Source organism: Cupressus sempervirens, chromosome 2 (genome assembly GCF_028749045.1).
Source record: "Cupressus sempervirens isolate cs-2001-9-10 chromosome 2, ASM2874904v1, whole genome shotgun sequence".
In the NCBI taxonomy this organism is placed as follows: domain Eukaryota; kingdom Viridiplantae; phylum Streptophyta; class Pinopsida; order Cupressales; family Cupressaceae; genus Cupressus; species Cupressus sempervirens.
This window is the reverse complement of record NC_143119.1, coordinates 180,260,081-180,282,328: the sequence shown is the minus strand read 5'-3', so window position 1 is coordinate 180,282,328 and position 22,248 is coordinate 180,260,081.

Here is a 22,248-nt window from a genome sequence, read left to right as displayed (position 1 = left end):
CCGAACTTTCGGGAGGCATAACTTTTGAACCGTAGCTCCGATTGACGAACAATTTACATTTTTGAAAAGCTCTCGAAGCGCTCTATAGACCTATGGATAGGATTTTCTCATCCCCCATTTTTTGGCCCTTTTTGAGGTCATTTAATGCCCCTAACCTGACTTCGAAGCATTCTTAGGAGGTCTCCAAAACTCAAAAAACTGCAATAACTTTCAAACCGTGGGGCCTTTTGACCTGATTCTTTTTCTGGAATGCTCTAAATCACAATTACATTCATCTGGCCAATTTACACCTTCTAGGTCACCAAAATGATGGCCAAATTGCATGCTCCTATTTTTTCAAGATTTTCAAACACACTGATAGTGGAACTGTGAGAGTTGGAACCTTTATTTGACCCAAATGGGTATCTAAAAATGTAAAGAGATGAAACAAAAACTAAGTCTAAGCACATTTTTTTTTGGGTGACACAGGATTGCCCTTATACCACTGGATGCTCCTGTATCATTCTTCCCTTTGGACACCTTGTAGCAATGTGACCAACTTCTTCACAAGAAAAATAGATTAGAGGAATTTTACCTTTGTACTTTCCTTTCCTTTGAGATATCTTCTTGTAAGTAGAGCTTCAATGGCTTCAAGATCATTATCAGAACTATCTTCCTCTTCATTCTCAAATTGTTTTCCTTTATAATTTGCATCTTTCTTCTTGAGTGACAATTTCACTTCAAATACAGACTCAAGATTACTAGAACTAGGAACATGATTATCATAGTTATTTAGCTCAAATGCTATCAACCTTCCCGCTAGAGTATCAAAATTTATCTTATTATTGGGATCACATCTCATCTCTTGAATAAATGGCACTCTAATTGCATAGATAGGAAGAAGGGTTTTGAGTACATTTCTCACCACTATGACATCATCATTTTTCCCTCTAGAGGCTTTGATTGCACTTACACTAGCTTTGATTATGTCAACATATTTTGCAATGTTTTCATCTTCTCTCATCTTCATCTGATCGAACTAACCTCTTATGCTTTCTACCTTGGCTCTTCTCACATTATCATCACCTCCATAGATATCTTTTGTCTTTTTCACATCTCATGAGTAGTAGCACACCCTTTTACTTTATCAAATTCAGCATAGTTAAGAGTAGACACAATATCAATCATCATGATGTTATGCTTCTTCTTTTCAACAATCTACTCCATAATTAATGTTCCAGTAGGAGCTTTATACTAAGCATTCAAATATTTCAAATCTGAATAACTGATGATTTCTAGATATAGCTTCATTAGTTCATAACATGCCTCAAAGTTATCATTGTTCAACTTGGGAATCTCTCTCATGTAAAACATCTTGATCTTTAACTAAGGTCCTTGAAACTTTCTCTAGAAGCACCAAAAGCTCTAATACCAATTTTTGGAAATATAAGAGGAGTAACTGAGAGGGGAGGGGTGAATCAATTACCACAAAAATAAATATCAGATCCCTTAGATGTCAATACAAAACATAAACTTTTTTGGAACAACTGTCACTCCGATAACACATGGGCATTTTGTTAACACTATCAATATGTTGTAACTTGACAAGCATTGTAATAACAACTAATAATCAAAAAATACTAAACATGCAAATCTTAAGATATTAATTGTGATTAACCTTAATTAACTTAGTTTCATACACATAAAATAAATAGCATGAACACAAGTGACACCAAGATTTATCATGGAACCCAATTTGGAAAAACTACCAATTTTAACAAGTTACTTGTTTTCACTCTTTTGAAGTGAGCCCTATTAGGAGCCAACCCTATTAAGGGTTACAAAAAATAGTATTAGGTGTGACCCTATTAGAGGATTTAATCACCCTATTAGGAGTGGCCTTGTTAGAGATATTTAGACACTTTAATCTAGAAACGCCACCTTGTTAGAGGATTTGGAAAATAGTTGTTAGGCTAACTCTATTAATAGATTTGATAAAATACTACAATAGTTAGAGAGTACAATGAAATGACTTGATTTCTGATGCAACTATATTTCTAATTTCAAATCTCAATTTTGGCTCAAATACTTGATCCTTCCTAATTAGATTAATCTTTGCAGCCCAACAAGGATATTTTGCTTATCCTTCCAATTTGCTTCCTCTAAGCATCTTCTTATCTTAAACACATTCTCACACATCTTCAATCCTCAAATTGACCTTATACTTATATCATACACATTTTCAAGTCAGCTTGAATACAACTTAAAATAATAATTCTTCATCTCTTTAGCCAGCTAGAACCAATATTTAAATTTATTAAACTCAATTTGCCAAAATAATAAAATCCTTTGTTATTCAACCTAGTTTGGTAGATACTAACACTAAAATGACTTTCTTGTGTTAACCAAGTGAACTTAGTTAACAGTGCAACTATGTAAACTTCCTTTATTAATCAAGTGAGCTCGGTTAACATTGGTTCCATCTAACTTTCCTTTGTTAACCGAGTGAGCTCAGTTAACACTAAGCTTCTATGAATTTATCCAGGGAGCCCAATTGAACTTAGTAGACACTATCTTCTAAACTTCAAAAATATTGGAATGCTTCGAAAATATAAGAAACTATCTTCATCAGCCGAGTGAGCTTGGTAGACACTAACTAGAAAAGATATGACATTTTTTGCAACATCAAATACAATACACAATTTGATCAATTTTTTCCAACAATAGGTCAGGAAGAAAGTCTTGTACCTACTCCACAAATAGTACAAGGTGAAGCAAAATAGATAGAGAATAAAGATGACAAGCCTGAAGAGTTGAAGGTGACTACTATAGAAGAAGAACAAATTGCCATGCAAACTCTCTTTACGCTACCAATTTTTGCTACTCCTCCCAGTAGTCAAGCACTTCTCAGGTTGAGGACACATGTCACAACTTTGCAAATATCAAGACCAAGGGAAAGTATATCAAGGAACATAGGTGATACATATTTTGGGGATGTAAATTTAGATGAGGTGATTGAGTTTCCCAAGTTTGATCTAGAAACCATCACAATTGAAGTGATAAGCATTCTTTAGGAAGGTCTGCAAAGAAAGAAGATGCAAGAAATGATGAGAAGGGAGTATAAGAAAAAGAAATTTTGTCATGATATAGAAGGAATATTTTATGATTCTATTAGTCTCCCTGAGATGAATAAAGACAAGCCCATAATTAAGAAACTTATCACTATCAGTGACAAAATAAAGGATGAAGACCTGGACTCAAATGTTAAACTTTTAGAATGGTTTAAAAGGAAATTTCACATAAAGGTAATTGAGAAGATATCTAGTGCTATTACACTTCGACAAGTTGATTTAGAAACTAAAATGGAGAGTGTGAGGAAGGTGTTAGAGAATATTTTCTCTCTCTATAACAAGCTATGTGATGTGAATATTTCCACATAGGAAGTTTAGAGGGCCATTAACCAACTACAAGGAGATTTAAAAACTACAAGTACTAATCTTAAGTTATCTTATGGTCAAAGCCAAACTCATTTTTCAGAATTTATTGTCTACACAAGGTAGCCTTATTGAGCTAGAAGCACAAGATGCAAACATTTGAGCTACCTTGATAAGTATTCAATCCATGTTAACCCCACACATAAAATTGTTACATAAGAAACTATCCTATGCTAAGACATTGTTGAAGAAAGATGACCAACGTTGAACTCAAGATGACTTAGTTGACTTTGCTACCCAGCTACGTATTCAATATCAATGTCTATAGGTAGCATGCAACAATTGGGATGCAACATTGAAAATTATCATGGAGATCCATAAACCATTCTTGGATAAATACACTATCAATGTGCCACCCATGACATAAGTGTCAAAAAAGGGGGAAATGAGTATAATGGGGAAAAGAAAAATGAGAATAATACAGTTTTGAGTAAGGGGGAGTAATAATGAAGAAATAGGGAAGAAAAAATCTAATTAGAAGGATTATGAAATTCAGATACAAAAAGGAAAAGTTTACTCAAGGGGAGTAATGGAGAAATAAGGTATGACAGTTAGTCATAAGTTTTGAAATTTTGCAAATTTTGAAATCTTGTATGAGAGCCGAGTAATTTATACATATTGTCTAAGTTAAGCTTATAATAGGTATTGTATATGCATGACAACGCATTTTTTGCTACTGATGTCAAAGGGGGAGATTGTTAATCTCAGGCTGGTTTTGACAAGGTAGTGAAATAACACTTGGTCATTATCAAGGTACCTTTTTAGTGGCTAATATTTATCTACTAGATAATTTTAGAAATATTTGGCTGGTAATTTGGCTAATAATTTAAGATTTAATGCAACCTAAATCAGCATATTTTTATAAATTTCAGCTCTAGAATATTTAAAATTGCTTAGTAATTTATTTTATTAAAAAAATTATATTCAAATATTTTCCATAATATCCCATATATGATTTGATTTGATTCACCTAAATATTATATATTATTTGAGAAATTAATATTAAGTCATTAATAATTATCATAATTATTAGTTACTTTAGGGATATATCACCAATATTTAGTTTTCACTATTGATTTAAAATATAATGTAATGATCCTCATAATAGTTCATGAGATAAAAAATATTCAATTTTTATTTGTAATATTCTATGGTGATTAATGAAATTTCTATTATTATTGAGATTTACCAATATTTTCTATGCAAAAATTATGATTCCAAAATAATCGCCAATATAAATAATATTTAAAATTAAAAACTTGAAAGATTTGTGAATAGAAATAAAGTATTTTTTCAAAATAATGAAATATTTGCCAATATTTTGTCTTTTTTTTGGAGGAGGGTTTCTTAAATATTACCTTGGTCATTATCTATCACTATTTTAATGCAAGTTGCATGATCAAAGTGAGTTGAGCAATCAATGTGAGCTGAGTGATCAATGCATGTGGACCATCGGTTATTAGACAATACATGTCAAGAAAATAGTATGTGCTGAGTCACTCATGAGCCAAGAATTCTATACATGTTGAATGATTCAAGAAACAAGTAAATAGTGTATACCAAGCCATTTAGAAGTCTAGTTACAACATTGAGAATATAGTGATGGTCGAGCATCAGAGCCCTTAGATGCTGAGTGAACAGTTTTGGAAATAGTTATTTATAATAGCATAAACTTTGTTGTAAACCATTTTTAGGCCATCATAACAATTATTTTATGATTCTAGAAGATAACTATGAAGGTATATTATAAATCACTATGTAGTACATGGAACCAATCAGATCAAGGGATTCTTCAAGCAATAATATGGATCAACCCTAGTCATTGATTCTTACCTAACCCATTCCACCTATGCTTATTTAACAAGGAAAACCCTAAAGAATTTGTATGCACAGAAGGAGATAAATGCTATGTCTAGAGAGAGCATTCATAGTGGCTATGTAAGTTATGACAATGATCTAAATTATAGAATTAGTTAGAGAGAACAAAGGAAAGCAAAGAGAGGATAGAGGGGACATATATGATCAGAAGGATCAAGGATTTTTTAGTAAAGAGAAGATCTTAAATCTAAAAATAGTGTACTAACCAAAGGATCATAGTTCTCAATCATTTGAATAGGTGATAGAAAGAAAATATCCTAACAAACTTGTGTAAATCTCTTAATTGAGTGCTTTCTTTATTATAAGTTTAAGTCCTCTAACAAGGAACACCTTTAACAAGGTGTTGAAATCCTTTAAAGGTGAGACCTAACAGTCTTTGTAAGCCTTCAATAGGATAGACCCCACATATGATAGATCATAGTTTATGGTCAAACTCATTGTAACCATAATTGGCTATACTTTATAGGTGTAGTAGTGAAGATTTGTGGACGTCATCCCCACCCTAGTTTTACCTTCTCATTGGAGGGTTTTTGGGTAACAAATTTATTGTGTCATGTGTTTTATGGTTAAATTTTTTATGTGTTGATTCAACCCAACCCTCCACCCCCCAAGAGTTTACTTTCACATTATTATTTCCAACAATTACTTGGTAGATTTTTTTGAATTGGGTTTTAACATTAAATCCCACTGTCATATATGTCTTAATGTTTTTTTCATGATGCATTCTATTTACTTTTTCTTATTTATATTATTTGGCATATATTTAATAGAGAACTACTGATGTGATGAATAATATGGTTTACTAATGAATTCCTATATTTGAAAACTAGGTTTATCAGTTTGAATAAGTTTGTTGAATTTTTTGAAAGTTGAAATGGTACATCTAGACCTATGAATAACTGATACACCCCCTCCCCTACTCTCATTTATTATATCATTCTAATGATTGGTATCTGAGCTTTTGTGCTTAAAATGAAAATTCAAAGGGACTTAAGTTAAAGATCAAGATTTACAAGAGAGGGGTAGCCAAGATAAATAAAGAGAACTTCTTGTTATGACAATGACTAATTACATTAATCTAGAGTTAGAGATTCTACATTGTACTACTTAGATAATTAATACATTGAAGTACCTAGACCCATGACTATTGATAAAATTAAAGAGAAGCATGATTAGAATCAAATGATGATAGATCTAGCATCTTCCCTAAGTTATGTGAGTTTGATGACATGAAGGATTACACTACTAGAAATACAATATGGGACAAGTTGGCACAAATTCATGGAGGAGATAGAAATTGATTAAGGGCTAGAGTAGAAAGTTTGAGATGTAAGTTGGATGGCATAAGAATGAAAAGGAAAATCTATTGCATATTATTGTGGTCAAATCAAGGAAGTGGTGAATTCAATTAGAGGAGTTGGAGAAGACATATATGATGAGATTTTCATAAGCAAGGTATTGAAGAGTTTACTTCCTATATATACAATTAAAGTATCTACAATTCAAGAACTAAGATGTACCATTGAAAATGATCAGACCTTGGATGGTCTAATTGAAAGACTCACTGTATTTGAATTGTCAAATTTTGATAACCGTACACCTTCTACTATTTAATTTTCTTTCAAGTCTCCACTAACCTTTGATGGATCTTAAATAACTAAAAAATAGTAAGCATGTGGATAGTAATAGTGAATTAGATAATGATCTTAATAATCTTGAAGCATTATTAGCAAGAAGGCCACCAAGAGAAAAAGGAAAATACAAATATAAACTTTCTATAATATGTTTTACATGTAAAAAAATTGGTCATATTCTTGCAAGATGTCCTAATAGAGAGGAGAAGGAGGAAAAGAAAGACAAAAAATATCAAGAAAGGGGAGACAATTGAGACAACTGAGGTAATAGAGGGTACGAAGGGAAAGGTGAGAAATCTTGTTACATTGTTGAAGAAGATGGTTCTGATAGTGGTTCTCATGAACATGATGAAGAAATTTTTTATTTTGCAATGAAAGATGACCCTAATGAAGACAAAAAAACTTGAGAAAAGTGTCCTAATCTCACATGTGAATAAGAGTGAAAAATAGATAATTGATAGCGATTATTCATATCATATAATTGGTGATACAAGTAAGTTTGAAAAGATAGAACACTATAATGGAAATTGTGTTAGGTTTGGAAATGATGCAGCATGTTATGTGAAAGGTAAAGGATCAATTATATTGAATGAGAAGATCATATGTGAAAATTCATATTCAGTTGATGAACTAAAATATAACTTGTTGAGTGTGGAACAGTTGAATAGCTCAAGCTACCAAGATGAATTTCAAAACAAGAAGGAAAAAATCTATGATGCTATTGGTGAACTAATTGGAAGTGGAGAGAAAATAGGTGGTAACATGTTCTATCAAGATATATCTAAAGATACATGTCTATTTGTACAATCTGAAGATGTTTGGTTATGGCATAAGAGGCTATGTCATGTGAACTTTGATAATTTGGTAAGCATTAGTACAATGAAAAGTGTAAGAGGATTACCAAGATTGACAAAACCTAATAAATTGGTGTACAAACAACATCAAATGGGAAAAATTACAAAGTCTAGTTTCAAGAGAAAGACCTATTATTGTGATGATACTTTGGAGTTGGGTCATTCTAATTTATGTGGTCCTATTTGAGAGAAAAGCTATTATGGTGAGAATTACTTTATTATTTTTGTTGATGATCTTTCTAGAATGATGACTATGATGTTTCTCAAAGAAAAATCTAATACATTTCAAATATTTAAGTGATATTTAGCTAGAGTTGAGAAGGAAATAGATAAGAGTCTAAAATTCTTGAGATCAAATAGAGTAGGTGAATTCATATTTGAGGAGTTCAATATATTCTTCAATGACAAAGGAATCAAAAGAAAAATGAGTGCACTAAGGAATCCAACACAAAATGGGATAGTTGAAAGAAAGAATAGATTAATCATGGACTATGCAAGAACACTGTTGATGAAAATAATATTTGACAAAATTATTGGAAAGAAGTTATAAGTATTTTTTTAATACACTGAACTAAGTTCAAGTCAATAAAGGTACAAACAAAACCCCTTTTGAACTTTGGTATGGCTATTGACCTAATATCAAAATTTTAAATTTTTTTAAGAAGAAAGTGTTACAAACTAAAAGATGCAAGGAAAGGAAATCTTGATGCAAACAGTGATGAAGGTATATTCTTAGGATATTTCAATAAAAGAAAGGCATAGAAGTGTTTGAATTATAACGCTAACAAAGTTTTGGAAAGTGAAAATTTTAGAGTTGATGAATTTGCAAAAAAGAGTGAAGAAGAATGCAAGAAAGAACCTCAAAATTAAAGGAACTTTGTCTACATATATGAAGGAGAACCAATTACCTTACTTGAACTAGAGAAGGAGACTATTGATCATTAGAAGAAAAGCTTTTTGGAGCCTTGACATATTGTTCAACATCAATTTGTAGGAGTTGAGTAGTAGAGAGGGAAGACAAAACACCAGATAGAGGAAGTTGAGTTGCAATAGGAGATACCTACATAAGATGAGCAAGTTGGACCAAATGAGAAATAAGATCTGAATCTATCTTGTCAAAATGTGTGAGGAGGCATCATACACTAGATCAAATTATTGAAGACAAAGATACAAGAGTCAGGACAAAAAATTAGTTGAAGAATGATACACATTTACTATGTGAGTTTAAGCCAAGAAAAGTTAAAGATGCACTAGAAAATGAAGATTGGATTAAAGAAATGAATGAGAAAATTGATCACATATCGAAGAAAAAGACATGGACATCAATATCATGGCTTAAGGATGAGAATGTGATTGGAACTAAGTGGGTGTTCAAAAACAAGTTGAATGAGAAAGGTGAAGTCACAAGGAACAAAGAAAGATTAGTTTGTAAGGTTATGCAAAAAAAAAGGAATTAATAATGGAAAGACATTTTCCCTAGTTGCAAGGTTGGAAGGAGTAAAAAAATTTCTTTCATATGCTACTTACAAGGGTTTCAAGGTTTATCAAATGGATGTAGAATCTATATTTCTAGATTGAATCTTGGAAGAAGTCTACATTGAACAACCTAAAGGATTTGTTGACCCTATAAATAAGAACATGATATGTAAGCTGCACAAAGCATTGTATTATTTGAAAGAAGCCCCTATAGCATGGTCTAAAATATTACACACTTATTTGGTGAAAATACATTTTGCAAGAACTGATGATAATAACAATTTGTACCTAAAAAGTGAATTTAAGAGTAAGATATTCTTAGCTGAAATATTTTTTGATGATGCCATATTTGGAGGACATGATATATTGTGAAAATAATTTGTTAATGAGATGAAGAAATAATTTGAGATGTCAATGTTTGGAGGGATTGAATTCTTTGTTGGTCTGTAAGTTTATCAAATGAAAGGAGGTATATGCATTACACAATAAAAGTATATCAAGGAGATAATAAAAATATTTGGGATGGAATATTCAAGACCGATTGGAACACCAATGGTTATTGGAAAATACTTTAAAACAACGGGGATTCTATTGAAGGGAATCAAACATTATACAGGTCAATGATTAGAAAATTAAAATATGGTGTTCATGTTAGATTGTGGTGACTAATCAAGAAAGTACTATACATGCTTCATAAATTTTTATTAGAATTTTGGAACAACATGTAATTATTAATTATAACCCTAAAGCGGTAAAAATACTTGTATAAAAGAGCTTAGGGTTAGGGATTTTTTCATAGTTGTCATGTGAAAATTAGTTCTTGCGGTAGTATTGAGTTGTATGGGATTATAGATTGTAATAATTCCATACTTGTTGTTTGGTGGATGTAGTCTAGGGATTTGGTGAATCACATTAAATCTTGGTGTCTTGTGTTCTTATTTGTGTGATCTATTATTTTTAGATATTTTTTATATTTGCACATAATTGTCATTTCTATTCATGGTTTAATCCTAACAAGTGGTATCAGAGCCTAGTTGTTATTTTTTAAAATTATTCTCTGCAGGAAAATCTCATGGTTAAGTGGGAGTTTCATGATCGAGTGGGAGCGATGGCAGATGAGGGTAAGTTGAGGGTTGAAAGGTTTAATGGGCGAAAGTTTTAGTTATGGAAGATGCAAATGGAAGACTATCTTTATCAAAAGAATTTATGGAAACTGTTGGAAGGCAAAACCAAGAATCAACAATCTACATCAAATGATGAATGAGATCTTTTAGACAAAAAAGCACTTGGAAGAATTCAATTATGCCTAGCACCATTAGTGACATTTGATATTATAAAAGCAAAGATGACAAAAGAATTGATGCAAACTCTAGCAAAATTGTATTAAAATCCCTCTACTTCAAACAAGGCATTTCTCATGAAGCATTTATTTAATATGAAAATGGTAGAAGATGGATCTATTGTAGATCATTTAAATGAGTTTAATACTATTATTAGTCAGTTATCTTCTATGGGTATCAATTTTGATCAAGAAATTAGGACTCTCTTGATTTTGTGCTTTTTGCATGAAAGCTGGAATGGCTTGGTAATGGTTATAAGTAATTATGTTCCTAGATCTACTACCCCAAAATATGATGATGTGATCAGTGTTTTCTTAAGTGAGGAAACTCATAGGAAAACCTCAGGTGGATCTACATTAGGAAGTACTTTGAATGCACAAAGTAGAGGTAGAATGACTGAGAGAGGAATTGATTCCAAAAATTGTGGGAAATCAAGAGGAAAGTCAAAAGGGAGGAGGTCTCAATCAAGAGGACTAAAAAATTGCTAGTACTATGGGAAATCAGGGCATAAAAAGAAAGATTGTTGGAATCAAAAGAAAAATGAGGAGATAAACCAGGTGGATACAAGGAGAAAAATGTGGTAAATAAAAAATCCAAAGAGGATGCTTTGCTTCTTTCATTAGAAAGTGTTGATGATTCATGGGTTTTATATTCTAGTGCTTTATTTCATGCTATGCCTCATAGAGGTTATTTCATTAATTATGTATAAGGGGATCTTGGACTTGTTTATTTGGGGGATAATGAACCCTGTCAGATTTTTGGAAGAGGAAAAATTAACATTAAGTTGTAGAATGGGAATCACTGGCTACTACATGAGGTAAGACATGTTCCAAGGCTAAGTAGGAATTTAATTTTAGTAGGGAAACCCGATGATGAGGATTGTATAGTTACTTTTAATGATAAAAATTGGAAGGTTTCAAAAGGTTCCCTTGTAGTAGAAAAAGGTGTGAAAGTGAGCACCTTATATCTTTCTACAAGTCATATTGTTCCTTATACTTTAATTGTTTTAGAGAAAAATGAATGTTCAAGAACAATTGTTGCAGTTAAGCAGGGAGGACAAATAGTTGTTGTAAATTTTGATACAGTGATATGGCACAACAGACTAGGGAACATGAGTGAGAAAGGTATGAAAGTACTTCAATCAAATAATGTTTTACTAGGTCTAAAATGTGTTAATATGGATTTCTTTGAAAGTTGTGTGTATGGAAAAAAAAAAGAGAGTGAGTTTTGTGAAGACTGGGAAGGAAAACAAAAAGGAGAAATTAGAGCTTGTGCATATTGATGTATGAGGACTAGCTCAGGTATCTTCCCTTAGTGGCTCTCATTGTTATTTTACATTCATTGATGGCGCAACTAGAAGAGTATGGATTTATTTCCTTAGACAAAAATATGATGTATTTCAAACTTTTAAGAAATGGAAATGCTTGGTTGAAAATGAGACTGATAAGAAATTAAAATGTCTTAGATTTGATAGTGGTGGTGAGTATTGCAATCATGAACTTGAATATTATTGATCTAGTAATAGTATTCATAGACATAAAATTGTTCCAAGGACTCCATAGGAAAATGGAGTGGCTAAACGCATGAACAAGACTATAATGGAGTGTGCAAGGAGCATGAGGTTGCATGTTGGGTTGCACTTACACATGTGGAAAAAGGCTATCAATACCACTATATATTTCATTAATAGAGGTCCCTTTACTCCTTTGGGTTGTGGTATTCTAGAGGAAGCATGGATTGGTAAGAAGGTGATTTTTTCTTTTCTCAAAACCTTTGATTTTGAAGCATTTTCTCACATAGATTTTGAAACTAAAACCAAGCTAGAAGCTAAGTCAAAGAAATGTGTATTTGTTGGATTTTTCATTAATGAATTTGGTTATAGGATTTGGGATTTTGAAAATCATGAAATTTTAAGAAGCAGGGATTTCATATTCAATGAGAAAGTGTTGTATAAAGATTTGTTTCAGCAACATGAGAAGAAAGAAGATGATTATGTAGTGTTGGATGATACTCCAAAAGATGATGTTCCAGCCATTCCTCGTGATGTGCAACAACCACAACAACAACTACCACACACATCAATGAATGTTAGATGGTCAACAAGGCAACTTAGACCTCTAAAAATATTTTCTCCCTCTTTCTATTCAATTTTACTTACTAATGCTGATGAACTTGAATGTTATGATGAAGTTGTGTAGGTGGATACTAAGACTCAGTGGGAGTTTGCAATGAAAAGCAAAATGGACTCTTTGCTGAAGAATAAGACATGGAATTTATGCAAGTTTCCTGTAGGTAAAAGAGCTTTATAGAATACATGGGTTTACAAGTTAAAAAAAGAGGATGGAGGTAAGAAAAGTTTAAAGCCGGGTTAGTTGTAAAAGGATTTGCACAAAAGAAGGACATTGATTTTGATGAGATGTTTTCTTCTATTGTTAAAATGACTTCTATCCATACTATTTTAAGTATTATTGCTACTGAAGATTTGCATTTAGACTATATTGATGTTAAAACAACCTTCCTTCATGGTGATTTGAATGAAGAGATATATATGGCTCAGCCATGGGGATTTGAGGTCAAAGGTAAGGAGAACTTAGTGTGAAAATTGAAAAAATGTTTGTATGGCTTGAAGCAAGCACCTTGGCAATGTTATCTGAAATTTCATAGTCTTATGCATGAGCATGGACATAATAGGTGTCATTCAAATCATTGTGTTTATTTTAAGAGGTTGGATGATGAAAACTACTTTATTTTATGTTTATATGTTGATGATATGCTTGTATTTGGGTCTAACATGGATCATATTATGGGGTTCAAACACCAGTTAGCACATGCATTTTCTATGAATGATTTGCGGGCAGAAAAACAAATCCTTGGTATGAAGATTTGTAGAGATAGGAATAATAGAAAATTGACACTATATTAGGCTAATTATGTTGAGAAGGTGTTTAAACCTTTCTCTATGGAGAATGCTAAAGCTGTCAGCACACCTTTACTTGGTCATTTGAAATTGACTAAGAAGATGTGTCCGAAGACATAAGCAGAGGAGGATAAGATGTCCAAGGTACCCTATGCTTCAACTATAGGAACCTTGATGTATGTTATGGTATGTACAAGGTGAGATATTGCACATGTAGTGGGAGTCATTAGAAGGTATAGGAGTCATCCAAAAATTGAGCATTGGAATTTTATCAAATGGATTCCTAGATATTTGAGAGGAACATCCAATAAGTGTTTGAACTTTGCGGGATCTACTACTAATTTACAAGACTATGTTGACTTAGATTTGGTAGGGGATATTGATACTAGGTGGAGTACTATAGGTTATGTCTTTACCATTGGTGGGGCAGCCATGAGATGGGTTTCTAGGTTACAAAAGGTTAATGATTTATCCATTATAGAGGCAAAGTATGTAGCTACTACAGAGGTAGCCAAGGAGATTATATGGCTCCAGTTCTTCTTGGATGAATTGGGACACCCTTAAAAGGATAATTATGTGTTTACAAATAGTCAAAGTGTCATTCATCTTGCCAAGAATTCAGCTCTACATTCAAAGACCAAACACATACAGTTACAGTACCATTTCATTTGGTCAATTTTGTAGGATGGACAATTAAAGCTAGACAAGATACATACAGATGGCAATCCAATAGATATGTTTAAAAAGGTAATAACAAGGAAGAAGCTAAACTCATCTTCAACTTTAGTTGGTCTTCTAGATTTAACATGAATTAAAGAACATTAGAGTCGAGGGTAGTTTGATCTAGTGGGAGCCTCATGGAGTAGTAGCATAGCTATAGGATCAATCTGCAAGTGGGAGATTGTTGTTTAGTGTGGAACCCGATTAGTCCCCACGTGGGAGATTGTTAGATTGTGGTGACTAATCAAGAAAGTACTATACATATTTTATAAATTCTTTATTGGGATTTTGTGTTGACATGTAATTATTAATTATAACCCTAAAGCAATAAAAATACTTGTATAAAAGAGCTTAGGGTTAGGGATTTTTTCACAGTTCTGATGTAAAAATTGGTTCTTGTAGTAATATTGAGCTGTAAGTGATTATAGATTGTAATTAGGTCATAATCACTGGATCATAATAATATTAGACTTGTTATTTGGTAGGAATAACCTAGGGATTGGGTAAGCCACGCTAAATCTTGATGTCTTGTGTTCTTTTCTGTGTGATCTATTATTTTTGGATATTGGTTATATTTGCATGTAATTGTCATTTCTATCTATGGTTTAATCCTAACAGTCCATAGCAAACCTAAAATTTCATTGGTTGCTGAAATAATTGCAAGATTAATTTCTAATCCTTGGAAGAATAACATGATAGTTGTCAAAATGATACTAAGATATATGAAAGGTAAAGAAGACAATGGTTTCTCATGTAAGATGAATGACAAATTTGAGTTGAGAGTGTACACAAATGTTGATTGGGTAGAAAGAGTAGAAGTGGAGGTTCTTTCTCTCTAGAAAAGAAGTTGATTTCATGGAAAAGAAAGAAGAAAAATTGTATTTCTTAATCCACAAAAAAAGATGAGTATGTTGTTGCAGCAGTCAATTGTTCAAATATTGTGTGGATCAAGAAATTTTTGGAAGGAATAAAGGAAGAGATTACTAAATTTATGGTGATATATTTTGACAACACAAGTGCTATAAACACATCTAAGAATCTTGTCATGCATACAAACATGAAGCATATTTCCATTAAGTATCATTACTTGAGGGAATTAGTGCAAGATAAATAAGTGAGACTAAAATATGTGAACACAAAGGAGAAGATGGCTAATATATTCACTAAGGCATTGCCTAAGGATGCATTTGTGTATCTAAGAGATAAGTTAGGGTTCATTACTCTATCTAAGGAAAACTAAGAAGAGATGCAGTAGTGCATCAATTGTTATGATCAGAAGGTCACACTTTAGGAGCTTTCTAAAGCTATAAAAAGCAAGGACAATTGTATGAAGATGGAGCTGCATGGAAATGACGGAAGAGGGAGTGATATTATTTCAAAATTAGTCAAGAAAAGTGACAAGGAGGATGATGTGTATAAAGTGGATGATGTCTTTGGTATTTTTTTCAAAGATGGAGATGGAATATGTTAGTTACCATCTAGTTGAATGAAGAGGGAGAATATGAATGTAATACATAAAGTTATGTAAGGAAGTATTATGAATTTTTTTTAAGTGGGGGGCATTACAATTGTTATTATAATGAAGAATCAAAATTGGTATTATGGAGGGAGAAGTGTAAAGAAGGAAAGTTGATAGAGCATATATAATATTGTATGGATAAGAATTAGAATGAAACTAAGGATATTAATGAAGATCTAATACCATACATGTAGAGGGAGTTGATAGTGAATATCATTAGAAAATATTTTGTATTTGCATGGTAACTAAAGGTGTTTCCATCAATACCAAAGAGGAAGATTGTTGAAAACTACAATTAGAGTAACTCTAATATTGCCATTGATGTAAAACCTCTTTGGTAAGACATCTATTAATAGGGTAGAGCTCCATACCAACTGATTGAAGAAGATAATTTGAGAAGAGATTACTAGGTGAATTAGTGTATTTGTTGAGTAAAGAGGAGTAAGTATCTTGGAATTATAAATGGTGATTCATCAATTAGTCTTTGACAAGATAATGTGTTGTTTGATCATTATATTAAGTAAAGAAGGCAGATGACTTGAATAATGGAAGACATCATTGATGATAGACAAGAAGTTGAGTAAAACAAAAGCTTGGTTGAGTGATAGTTTTACTAGGTCAATGAAATAGTTAAAATAGTAGATTAGGGAACTTAAGAGTTAGTCCAGAAAATAGTATTAGTTGTGTGATAGTTATGGTCGGGAAAGATGTAGAAGATACCTAAAGAAGTGAATGAGCATAGTGATGACTGAGTGAGCCAGTCTAAGACAAGTGAGATAGAACAATAAAGACTAATCTACCTAGTGATGATTGAGCTGAAGAATATAGTGATGACCAAGTGTTAAGAAATTAATAGATTGTGAAAGAATCAAAATTTGAGGTTGATATAGTTTAATTTTTGGATTGGTCAAAATGCATAAATGATAAGGATTGTTGAGCTAGCATATTTAATGCACAAAATGAATTTGTTAAGAAATCTATGTTGAGGATTTAAAAGAGATGTTTCTAGAAGTTTCAAGAAAGGAGTAGGACAAAATGAGTGGATAGATTTAATGAATATGATCAAACCATAAGATCTATATGTTAGAAATATAAGAGGAGTAACAGAAAGGGGAGGGTGAATTAGTTGCGACTAAAATAATTCTAAATTCCTTAGATATCAATACAAACTTCTTATTAACTCAAATCCTTGCACAACTTGGTTAGAACTAGATATTCACTATAACTCAGTTAATAAAGAAATCTTTAGATAATAATGTGTATTAACATTTAGTAACTTAGTTGCAGAAAGATAAAGTAATAATCAAATAACATGAACACATGAGACACCAAGATTTAACATGGAAATCCAATTTTAAAAAACCATCAATGCAACTAGTTACAACCTTTCACTCTTCTAAATTGATCCCTATTAGGAGCCAACCCTATTAAAGGTTACAAAACACACTATTAGGTGTGACCTTATTAAATAATTTGAATCACCATGTTAGGAGTGGCCTTGTTATAGGTCTTAAGACACTTCAATCTAGAAATGCCACCTTGTTAAAGGAATTTTAAAAATGATTGTTAAGTCAACTCTATTAAGAGATTTCTTCACTATTAAAATTGTTAGAGAGTAACAATGATTGGCTTGATTCATGAAGAAATAAGTTTATAGATTCATATCACTATTCTAGTTTATCCTCTATATCCTTCCTGGTCAAAATATTCTTTGGAGCTCCTTGGATGTCCTTCTCTTAATAAAATATCCTTCTTTATTTGCATCTTATCTTCTTCCACATATTCATATTTCAATCCATAGCTTGATCTTTCACATATATGAAATTCCAATATCAAGTTGGCTCGAATGCCCTTTCAAACAAACAATTAATATCCACTAGGTCGTCTTGCATAAACCAAATAATAAACAAAAGAATTTTGTTGTTTCTCAATTGACACTAAAATTGAGTCACTTGGTTAACATTGAGTTCGTTTAGTTACCGACCTAACTCAATTAACATTGAACTCCTTTGGTAACCAACCAAACTCGGTTTACATAGGAATCCTTCATTGATCGACCTAACTTGGTTTACACTAGATCATTGAACTTGGTATCTTTTGAACTTCTACTCGACTGACACTGGATTCTTTTGAGCTTGGTCGCTACCATCAGTGCTCTGCTAGAATGTAACATTTATGTAACATAAATAACAATATACAATTGAATAATTATTTTCAACAATCTCCCTATTTGGCATTGATTACAACACAACATGTCATAAGAAAAGAAAACTTTGAGAGAATAGAATAATTTATAATATCTTTAGTTTTACTTTGATTCTTCAACCATGAGAACTCCCTTTGACATCTTATCTTCAGACTTTGTCTAATCAAGTTCTCCCTCTTGCTGCTATACAAATTTCATCCTCTAATTCATGAAACCAATCAAACTCTCCCTCAATTATTTTGATATGAACATGATATATTCAATTCCCCCCCACCCCCTTTGACATCAAATGCCAAAGACTTTATACAATTAGTTTTAATGTACCTAATGTACTGATTCATATGCCATGATCTCTGACTTCTTTGCATTAGCTTGATATATCTCTAATGTAGTTAGGTTGATGTCTCAGTAATCTATAGTCTAGTGACCATCAAATAGGGGAATGATCCATAGCTTTCCTTTGAGATACAAAAATGTATCCATAGGTAATGGCTTGATAAATATCTCAACAACCTACTCCTTTTTATGTTCACATAGTGCAATCCAACCTCTTTATCTTGAACTAATTCTCTCAAAAACTAATACTTAATTGCAATGTGTTTTGTCTTGGTGTGCATCACTAGATTCTTGGACATGTTTATTGCACTTATATTATCACAGTAGATGACCACTGGTTTCTTGATTTTTCCTTTGTTCCTGACAATAGTTTCTTGATCTAGCATATGTTGGAATAATGATAGTAACCTCTTTCCAAGAAAGAATTCTCCTCCACTAGTTCTCTTCCTATCATCAATGCTTCTAGCCCAATCTGATTCAATGAAGGATTTCAACTCAATGTTTCCTCCTTTGTTATACCATATACCATAGTCTTGAGTGCCTTTTAGATATATCATAATTCTTTTGGCTGCCATCATATGATTTTCTCTAGGATTTTCAAAAAGCCTTTCAACTATACTTACTACTAATTCAATATTAGGCCTTGTGTAAACAACATACTGAAGTTTCCCAATCATAGATCTATAAGTACTCTGATTTTACCTCTTTTGAATCATCATTTTTGGATAGTTTATGTCCAATAGATACAGGTGTTCCAACTGGTATGGAATCTTCCTTTCCAAAGGTCTTCAATATCTCCTTGATATATTTTTACCAAGAAAGTTAGATTTCATCCTTAATTTGATGAACTTGTAAACAAACAAAGAATTTTGTCTCTCCAAACATTTACATTTCAAATTCTTTCCTCATTTCTTTAGAGAATGATTAGCATAAGTCATCATCACCTCTAAATAATATATCATAGACAAACATTTATGCTAACAATATCTTATTTTGTGGTCCTTCTTTAATATAAAAACTATTTTTATCATTGGTTCTCTAAATACCAATCTTTACTAGGTATCCATGTAGCCTCTCACACCATGCTCTAGGGCTTGTTTCAAACCATACAAAGCTTTGTGTAACTAATATACCATGTCTTATTTATTTGGATCAATGAAATCTTTGAGCTGATCAATGTAAACTTCTTCATCTAGAATTCCATTCAAGAAAGCTTATTTTACATCCATTTGATACATGTTCAATCCTTTAAATGTTGCATATGCAAGTAGTGTTCTGACCCCTTCAAGTCTATCAATGGGAGAAAATGTTTCTCCATAGTCTACACCTTCTTGAGAATATCCTTTACACTATTGGAAATATAAGAGTAACTGAGAGTGGAGGGGTGAATTAGTTACTACAAAAATAAATCTTAGATCCCTTTAGATGTCAATATAAAATAAACTCTAAAATTTGAATATTGGTGATGCTTGGCAAACACACATAAAATATTGTTACTCAGTAATTATTGAATATGCTCAATAGGTACTTAACAAGAAAATCTTAGATGTTATCTGTGATTACCATTACTTTATCTTAGATGTTAACACATTAAAAAAAATAGCACAAACACATTTGACAATAGGATTTTACATGGAAACCCAATTTGGGAAAACCAACAATTGCAACTAGTTATTGTTTTCACTCTTCTAAAGTGAACCCTATTAGGAGCCAACCCTGTTAAAGGTTAAAAAACACACTATTAGGTGTGACCCTATTAAAGGATTTAATCACCCTATTAGGAGTGGCCTTGTTAGAGGTCTTTAGACAATTCAATAGAACTACCACCTTGTTAGAGGTTTTACAAATAGCTGTTAGCCAACTCTATTAAGAGATTTAGATCACTACTACAATGGTTAGAGAGTAGCAATGAGATGACTTAATTTCTAATACAACTAAATTGTTGATTACAGATCTCTAGTCTAGCTTGTACTTGATCCTTCTTGATTGAATATATCTTTTTAGCTTCACAAGGATATTCTACTTATCCTTTTGATTTGCTTCCTTACTACATCATTAGATCTTCAAAATATTCCATGTCTTCACATTCTTACATACTTTCAAATTCTTAACTTGACCTTATACTTATATCATTCATATTGTCAAGTCAATCGATATACAACTTAGAATAATTAATATTCATCACCTCAATCAGCTAGAACCAATAGATAAATCAATTGAACTTAATATGCCAAAATAAGAAAATCCTTTGATAGCCGACCCTACTGGATAGACACTAACTTAGAAATAATTTTCCTATGTTGACCAAGTGAACTTGATTAACACTACATATTTGTGAAGATCCTTTGGTAACCGAGTGAGTTCAGTTAACACTCATCTTCTGTAGACTTTCCTTTGATGCCCGAGTGAACTTGGTAGACACTACCTTCTAAACTAGGAAAATATAGGAATGCTCGATAGACACAAAAAATTGTCTTCATTTCTTGAGTGAGCTCAACACACATTGATTGATAATGATATGAAATTTGTATAACATCAAAGACAATACACAATTGATCAATTGTATCTAGGAGCTTGTTTCAAACCATACAAAGCTTTGTGTAACTTACAAACCATGTCTTTTTTATTTAGATCCATGAAACCTTCAAAATGACTAATGTAAACTTCTTCCTCTAGAATTTTATTCAAGAAAGCCTATTTTACATCAATTTGATACACTTTGAATCCTTTTTAATGTAGCATATGCAAGTAGTATTCTGATCCCTTCAAGTCTATCAATGGAAGAAATTATTTCTTTGTAGTCTATACCTTCTTCTTGAGAATATCCTTTACACACCAACCTTGCCTTATTCCATGATACTTCATCATTTTTATTCAATTTTTTTTTAAATACCCACTTTGTACCAATTACATTTTGACCTTGGTCTAGGAACAAGAGTTTGGATATTGTTCCTTTCAATTTTCTCAATCTCTTCATTCATTGCCTCTATCCAACTTTCATTATTCAAAGAATATTTTATAGTTCTAGGTTCAAATTAGTAAGAAAACATCTAACTTTTAGTTTTTTCCTTTTCATTATGCCTTCTATCTGATTTGCAATTATTTGTTCAAGTTCATGATGCCTTTTGACATATCAAACAAGTACATGTTTCTTTCTTCTAGATTATGGGCATGATTCACTTGGTCCATCATGCTCAAAGGTTGTATAAATTTATAAACTCTTCCCTATTTCCACTATCTAAGACTTGGTTCCCTCAATCTATGACTCAGTTTCCTTTGTCTGAGAGTCAGTTTGAACTGTCTCCATCTCGGGTTGCATTGGTTGCAACTTGGTTTGTAGCTATTGTTTCTTAGTTTTCTCTATTTGCAACTCAAGTTGCACTAAAAACTTAGGTGAATTGGGTGGTATTGATTGTTGGGGTTATGATATTTGTTGTTTCCAAATCACATTTTCTTGTACCTTTGATAAAGTATCAAGCTCAAAGTAAATAAGGTTTTTGTAGTCTTCAGATTCCTTGCTACTTTGATCTTCACTCTTTTCTACAAGCTTGTCAATTTTTACATGTACATGTACACTTTCTATAACCTTGTTATAAGTAGCAAGATTCAAACATTTATACACCTTGCTCTTGTTGGAGTAACCTAGGAATATGCCTTCGTCACTTTTTCATCAACCTTTCCTTTCCTTGCCTCTTTCAAGATATAATATTTTCTTCCAACTACTTTGAAATAATAGACATTAGGTTTATAACCATACCATAATTCATAAGGTGTTTGACATGTACCTTTTTTCAGTTGAACATTGTTCAAGGTATGAACTATTGTGCTAATTGCTTCTTTCTGATATTTGGTTGTAACTTTTTTCTTAATCATTAGTGTTCTTGCACAATCTATG